The 7,500-nt window shown below is 35.8% G+C and overlaps 1 protein-coding gene across 1 annotated transcript in view; it reads right to left on the bottom strand.

Moving 5' to 3' along the window:
- The window catches only part of pde8b (phosphodiesterase 8B), a 105,341-nt gene that overhangs the window by 65,653 nt on the left and 32,188 nt on the right, over nt 1–7,500 (bottom strand). The window lies entirely within an intron of this gene.

Below are 7,500 nucleotides of genomic sequence, written 5' to 3'. Positions count from 1 at the left end.
AGCGGCGACATTGTTGCAATGACAGAGAGCAGGTGGCTCAAAGCTTTCTGCGTCATCCACTTAAACACTGTACATAAGCCTCTCAGCAGGCTCACACACTCTCACACACTCACTCACACACACGGCTAAAAACGGATCATAATCACTGTAAAAGCAGCATATGTAATGCACTTTTCATTTTTGCTTAATAAGTTTAGTAGTTGCATTGCACAATCTTTGTTTTTAATATGCTTTCAAGTAAAAAGAGATAAACATTGTTAGAATGAAATCATGCCCGGCTGACACAAAAAAACAGTATATACTGTATCAGAACACTGAAAATATCATTCAAATGTTTAATTTACTCATGTTATTCATTCATTCATTCAATTTCTATATTTATCCGGGAAGCGGAATGAACCACCAACTGTTCCAGCATATGTTTTAAGCAGCAGATGCCCTTCCAGCCGCTACCCAGTACTGGGAAACACCAAAACACTCTCGCATACACACACACACACTATGGCCAGGGTTGGACTAACATAAGGGCTAGGTGGGGCTGAAGCCCCAGGGCCCACGGAAGAAGGGGGCTCTTGACTGGCTGAAGAATTAACTTGCGCTATGACACAGGAAACGCCTCTTTGCGTTCTGCTTTCTCTCGTCGGTAATGTGAAGTATTCCTTTCAGTTCGCTGCTGTTTAAAACAGTGATGCCGGTGCTAAACTTAAGCTCAGAGTGCAGGGTACTCTACTGGCCCAATTGGTCCAGTGGTTGAGATTTTTACTTGGCAATTTTCACTGGCCCCACCTTAAAAAAGTTAATAGCTATTTTAAAATGTTAATAAATGTATAATTAGGTAAATTCTAAGTTTTAAGCAAAAAAAAAAAAACAGTATAAAAACTGCAGATACTTTATTGCAGTTCTAAATTATTTTTAAAAAGGTGGCTGACTTGCCAAACTGACAGCACACTGTGCAAATTATCACTTTTTTTTTATTTTACTTCATTGTTTTGTCATGTTGTACCCATGTAAATGTCTGCTTTCAAGACATTAGAAACAGACGTTTTCTTTTAGCCTCATAATTTGATGTTGCCGCCATGTTGCCATTTCTTCGCTGTACTCGTTTTTACCAGGTTACTGAAAAATTAATGTGCTCACAACATCCAATCAGATAAGAGGAACCAAAAAGTAATCTGGTGTTTACAACATCACAGTGTAGGTAGCATTTAAAGGTTTCAAAGCACAAACTGTTTCTTGATTCTAAGACCATATTTGCACGCAATTGACAAATAGTCGCATTAATTAAAAATGAAATTTTAGTGACAAGGCAGCACTGGCAGGATCGGGCCAGTAACGATCCTGTCTACTGTCCGGAGCGTACATAGACTGTAAATTATATGGACGTAGTATCCGTGACGTCACCCATAGGTTTCTGTACACTGCAAAAGAAGCTACAAGTAGGCGCAGCCAACCGTCGCCATTTTGTTTGCACGTCATCGCACCCACGGCGGGATACCAAACAAGGGCAAAGAGGCGGAGAGTGAGCGGAGCTACAGACACCTGCTGGAATCTTGCTTAGACCTGGCAGACAGACTTTACTTTGGGAGAAACGCTTGATACTTTATTTCCTGTGACTCGTTTGTGTTCTGACCACATGTGCTTGGCTTTACACTACATCAATAAAGTGTTTAGACTTTTAAAAACACTGTAGTAACACATTGAGCCACTAAGCATTGTTCTTATGATGTTTTTAAACAGAAGGAAAACACAAATTACTTCCAAACACTTCAAATATAGTGTGTGTGTGTTAGTAAATGCAAGACTATTGATGAACTCCAGCATAATACTGTATGATAACGCTTCTGATGGCTGTTCTAGAGCCTACAGCTAATCAATCTGTCACATTCTGGAGTGCTTTACGGGTCTAAAGAAAAATATTAAGGATAAATGACCTTAAATAAAACAAATACATTTATAGAGATGGTATACAAGTATATAACTTTACTCACATGGGAAACGAGGCCACGTGAATGGTTTGTGAGCACAAGTAAGTGCACACAGCATCCCATATCATCTGATAATTGTAAGAAATAACTCCAAAAGGCAGCTGACTGTGTAAGGCCACATAAAACAACACAAAAATACAATGAATATGTCGAGATCAGTGGCTAATCTGCCAGATTCAGCTGAGGTGAAGTGACGGCGACCAGCGAGACCTAGCTTTCACTGAAGTGGCCACGCCCTTAATTATGCAAACTTAATATAATCTAAGATAAAGGAAATGGATGAGTTATAAAAAAATTCACCCCCCTCACAGTTGTCATGAAGGGTAATAATAGCTAAATGAACCAAAATCATTCTTTGTACCAGGCTGTAAACACCTTTTTTTCTGCTGTAAAGTTGGCCATTCTAACAGTGGGCTAAATTGCACTTTGCTCTATTATGGAGCCAGGACTAGCGGAATTTTGATGAATTGCAGTTTCAGTTACTTCCGTATTGGCTTCTCGAGGGAGAGCGGGAGGTTGCCGCTTGGGAGCGTCCCGCACGCTGGCCCCGGGCCATCGGGCAGTCCTTATTTTTGAGCCCTGGAGAGGCTGTAGCCCAATCAGAATATTGAATAGCCCTGTTTTAGTCACCCATAAGGGTGGTCAGATGTCCCAAATTTCCCAGGACAGACAGTACCTTATTTCGGCACTACCGCGAGAACCGTTCAGTCAAAGGTAGGCTAACCAAGCTTGTCGTAGAACAAAAAACAGAATTCAAACAGTCTTCATCATTGATTAACTTTTACATGTAGTAACAGAAGCTGGGATAGGCGGAATCATGCTGAATGCAATCATAACTGAAGCGCTGTCTCTGTCGGGCAGCGGTTACAGCTGGTCTCAAAAACCGCCACGCACCTGCAGGATCTTCCATCACACAATATAACCGAGACAGTGCGCGAACAAATCAAATACCATACACAGGCAATTATCAAAGTGTCCATCCTTGCGGAGTATGTATCTAAGGTAAATACACTCAGTTATGCTTTACAGTAAGTCTAACTGAACTTTTTTATGAATGTTTACTTTGCCCCTTTTATGAAAACAACAGTAATAATCTGGAGGAATGAAATATTGGCGCTGGCTTTCATCAGACAATATATCTGATGCAAATAAATAAAGTAAAATAAGGATGCTAGCCTTCTGTAACTCAGAAGACCACCATATTTTGCATGGATTTTAAAGACAGGTAAATAGGTAAACCCCTATTAAAGGAATTTATTATAAAGCGCTAATATAGGAAGTATTGCAAATGTTTTTTTGATTTTTGCAGCCTGTTTGACCTTTAAAGCTTATATTATGTTGTTACTTAATTTTGTATTAACTACTCGCAGGCCTATTTCAATAAAATAGAAAAATTATATAATAATCAAATATAAATCATATGGTAAAAAATTTAATAATAATATTAATTAGTAAATTAATAATAATAATAATAACAATAATAATAATAATAATTAAAAAAAAAATATATATATATATATATATATTTTTTTTTATTATTTTTTTTTTTTTTTACTTTAGAGCAAATAAAAACGAAATGTTGGTTTTATGAAAAAAAATCTTGCTTAATTTTCTACTAAAGGCAAAAGTCACCTTCATTAAAAAAATCAGTAGATAAACAGTAGAAAAAAACATTACAAATTTAATTCAAAACTAAATGCATGAACCATCATGAACATACTTTAACTATACTGAAAGAAAATAAGTAACCTTGCCAAAATGTTAACCAACATTCTGAAAAAGTCCTGGTTTTTTATTAATTTATTTTTTTGTTTTTCTTTACTCTCATTAAACAGTAACACTGCAAACATGATTTTTTTTTTGTCTTGTTTCTCGTCTAAATACCTACAAATTCTTAAATCAAGACACACTTTCTAGACAAGTAAAAAAATTGTCTTGTTTTTATAAATAATACATCAAAATGAAGTGAGTTTTCAATAAAACAAGCAAAATAATCAGCCAATGGAGTAAGCAAAATAATATTATGCCAAAAACTCACTTCATTTTAGTTTATTTTTACTCACATAATTTTTATTTATTTCTGATAATTTTCCATAAATGTTCTTTGGTTTTCTGCCTATATTATGTTAAGTTTGCCCATTTAGGGGCCATCTACGGTCAAGAGCTTCTATTCCTACTGACACACACACAGATCTCTGAGAGGTTTTAATTACAATCACTGTCTATACAGCTGCAGAGACACAATTACAGCTACAACAATAGCAATTAACAATTACAAACAGCACTTTGTAGTAAAACACACACACACACACACACACACACACACGCACGCACGCACGCACGCGCACGCACGCACGCACGCACGCACGCACGCACGCACGCACGCACGCACGCACGCACACACACGCACACGCACGCACACGCACGCGCACGCACGCACGCACGCACGCACGCACGCACGCACGCACGCACGCACGCACGCACGCACGCACGCACGCACACACACGCACGCACGCACGCACACACACGCACGCACGCACACACACACACACACACACACACAGACACAGAGTTCCTTTTACAGACTCTGTAAAGTCATTTACAGTTTTTCATGATTGTTAACACACTAAAATTAAACTTTTCCCACAATTAGCTAAACCGTACACTCAAGGAGCAAAACACAAGGCTAGATCTGCACAACTGTAAGCACATTGTCAGCTTCACACTTTTTGCAAAACATTACACACAGTAATATGCACATCACTAAACACACTTGGACGCTTTTGACACAAAATTTTTCATGATGAAGATTCCTTGCAATTTCAAATCAAAGGCCTTCAAATGAACACACACGAACCATTGGTTAAACACAGCCATCAGGTGTGCACACACACTGCTGAAAAACTGTAGACACACCAATCGGCTGGAACCACAGTAAAAAAAACAACAGGTATAAACTATTAGTCTTCAATAAATATGTTTACAGTAGTATAGCTATAAACAGTAGTCTTCAATAAATATGTTTTACAGGAGCTATCAAAATTAACCTCCAATACATAAGCCAATGTTTCAGTATGGAAAGTGAGGAGGATTGGTAAACAGGAGACGGGATGGAATTTTTTTACATTGAAATATACATCACCAGAAAGCTGAATAAATACGCTTTACATTGATGTTTGGTTTGTTAGGATAGGGCAATATTTAGTCCATCACTGTTTGGTGAATACAGTAAGTTCATGTACTTTATAGTGATACCTCTCAAACCCTTATTATATCAGTATTAGTCAGTTTAAAATGATACAAGTGTTTACAATTGATTACCGCAGTGTGTAAATGAAGCAAACAGATTTCTATTGAATGAGGCGTGTGTGTTCTGTACGGTGTTAAAAGTGTTTTGTTATAGTGTTGTAAAGTTTTAGATGAAGTGTTTCATTTAGCAAAAGTTCTGATGTGTTCTGCTGTTTGTGTGTGTGTGTGGATGTGTAAATTGTGTGTGGTGTCTTAACAAAATGAACCTTCATTTCAAAATTGTGCTTAAGTAATCAGAAAAAACTGTAAGAACACCATAAAATGATTAATTTGATAATTTCCCAAAGATTCAATTATAATATTCATTATATAATTGAAATATGCATTAATTACTTTAAAATGATATATTATTAATATTAATACTATATGTTTTATTATATTAAAGCATATTTGATTGTATATATATTATATATATATTGAGTAGCAGTGTGATATGGCTGTATTTTGGCACTGGTGGGAGGCGTGCGTTGGCCTTAGTGTCCCACCCGTGATGATATACAGCCACATTGCACTGCTATGAGTGTAATATTGCGTTTATACAACAGTTCGACGGCATAATCGTGTATATAAAAAAAGAAAATCAAACACGGAGAGTCTAAAAATCTTTTTGTATGAGGAACTACTTTTCTCTGCTATTCATACACATCTGCAGCTGACGTCAGAACAGCAGAAACTGTTGCTACTTCACCGTCACTTTACAGCTAGTATTTGAATGATTCTCTAGCGTAATGTCTACAATGACGACAAAATAGGTGATTTTACTGACATATTAAGATTATAAGGCTGAACGTGACATGAAATGCTATAAGTCTACAGACATTTCCCAGTATTTCTCTGTGCAATCAGGATATCACAATAATTACTAAACTGAAAAAGCCAAAGCAATGCAAAGACTAAGGAAAACGTTGAATACATGCAGGCATTTCTTCTTTCTTTCTGTTTACTAAACTACTAAAGTGTGCAGTAGTGAAAACAGGAGACTCATTAGAAACATGTCCAACCAAAAAGTATCTCAGGGTTATGCAAAGACTGGTCAACACAAAATACAAACATTTCATATATGTGAGTCCCATCTCACACTCAACACACTACAATTAATATGGTATAAATTATATAAATATTGTAAATATTGTATAAATATGGTATAAAAGATCGACTTAGAAAGTGAACTACCTGTTTTATAAATCCCTCTCCCCAGAAACTTCCTCCAGCTCCTCCGGGAGGATCCCGAGGCATATTATATAATTTAAATTAATATTAATATACCAATAATAATGCAGCATTCCTTCATGGACCCTGTCAAATCATTTATAAGCCTGCCAACTCTACAGCATTAATGTCATATGAAGTTTTTTCATTTAATTTCTTTTTCTTTAATAATTAATTTATTTTATTAATAATATAATATAATATAATATAATATAATATAATATAATATAATATAATATAATATAATATAATATACTTGTATTCAATATGTTATTTTAGAAGATCCAGGAAGATTAGGTTTTTTTATGCAAGAACTCTCCATTCAAACTGGTGAGATGCTGAAAGATGCTGCAGAAGTTTTATTATTATTATTATTAATAATAATAATAAAAATAATAATAATAATAAGTGTTAACTTTTAGTTGACTTTACTTAAGATAAGCGAGCAAACCTGTCGCTTTTAAAACGATTAGTTGACTTTACTTAAGATAAGCGAGGAAACCTGTCGCTTTTAAAACGATTAGTTGACTTTACTTAAGATAAGCGAGGAAACCTGTCGCTTTTAAAACGATTAGTTGACTTTACTTAACATAAGCGAGCAAACCTGTCGCTTTTAAAACGATTAGTTGACTTTACTTAACATAAGCGAGCAAACCTGTCGCTTTTAAAACGATTAGTTGACTTTACTTAAGATAAGCGAGCAAACCTATCGCTTTTAAAATGATTAGTTGACTTTACTTAAGATAAGCGAGCAAACCTGTAGCTTTTCAAACTATTAGTTGACTTAACTTAAGATAAGCGAGCAAACCTGTCGCTTTTAAAACGATTAGTTGACTTTACTTAAGATAAGCGAGCAAACCTGTCGCTTTTAAAGCGATTAGTTGACTTTACTTAAGATAAGCGAGCAAACCTGTCGCTTTTCAAACTATTAGTTGACTTAACTTAAGATAAGCGAGCAAACCTGTCGCTTTTAAAATGATTAGTTGACTTTACTTAA

This window comes from Danio aesculapii, chromosome 21, assembly GCF_903798145.1.
Source record: "Danio aesculapii chromosome 21, fDanAes4.1, whole genome shotgun sequence".
In the NCBI taxonomy this organism is placed as follows: domain Eukaryota; kingdom Metazoa; phylum Chordata; class Actinopteri; order Cypriniformes; family Danionidae; genus Danio; species Danio aesculapii.
The sequence above is the reverse complement of the archived record's forward strand: the minus strand, read 5'-3'. Positions and strand labels throughout refer to the sequence as shown.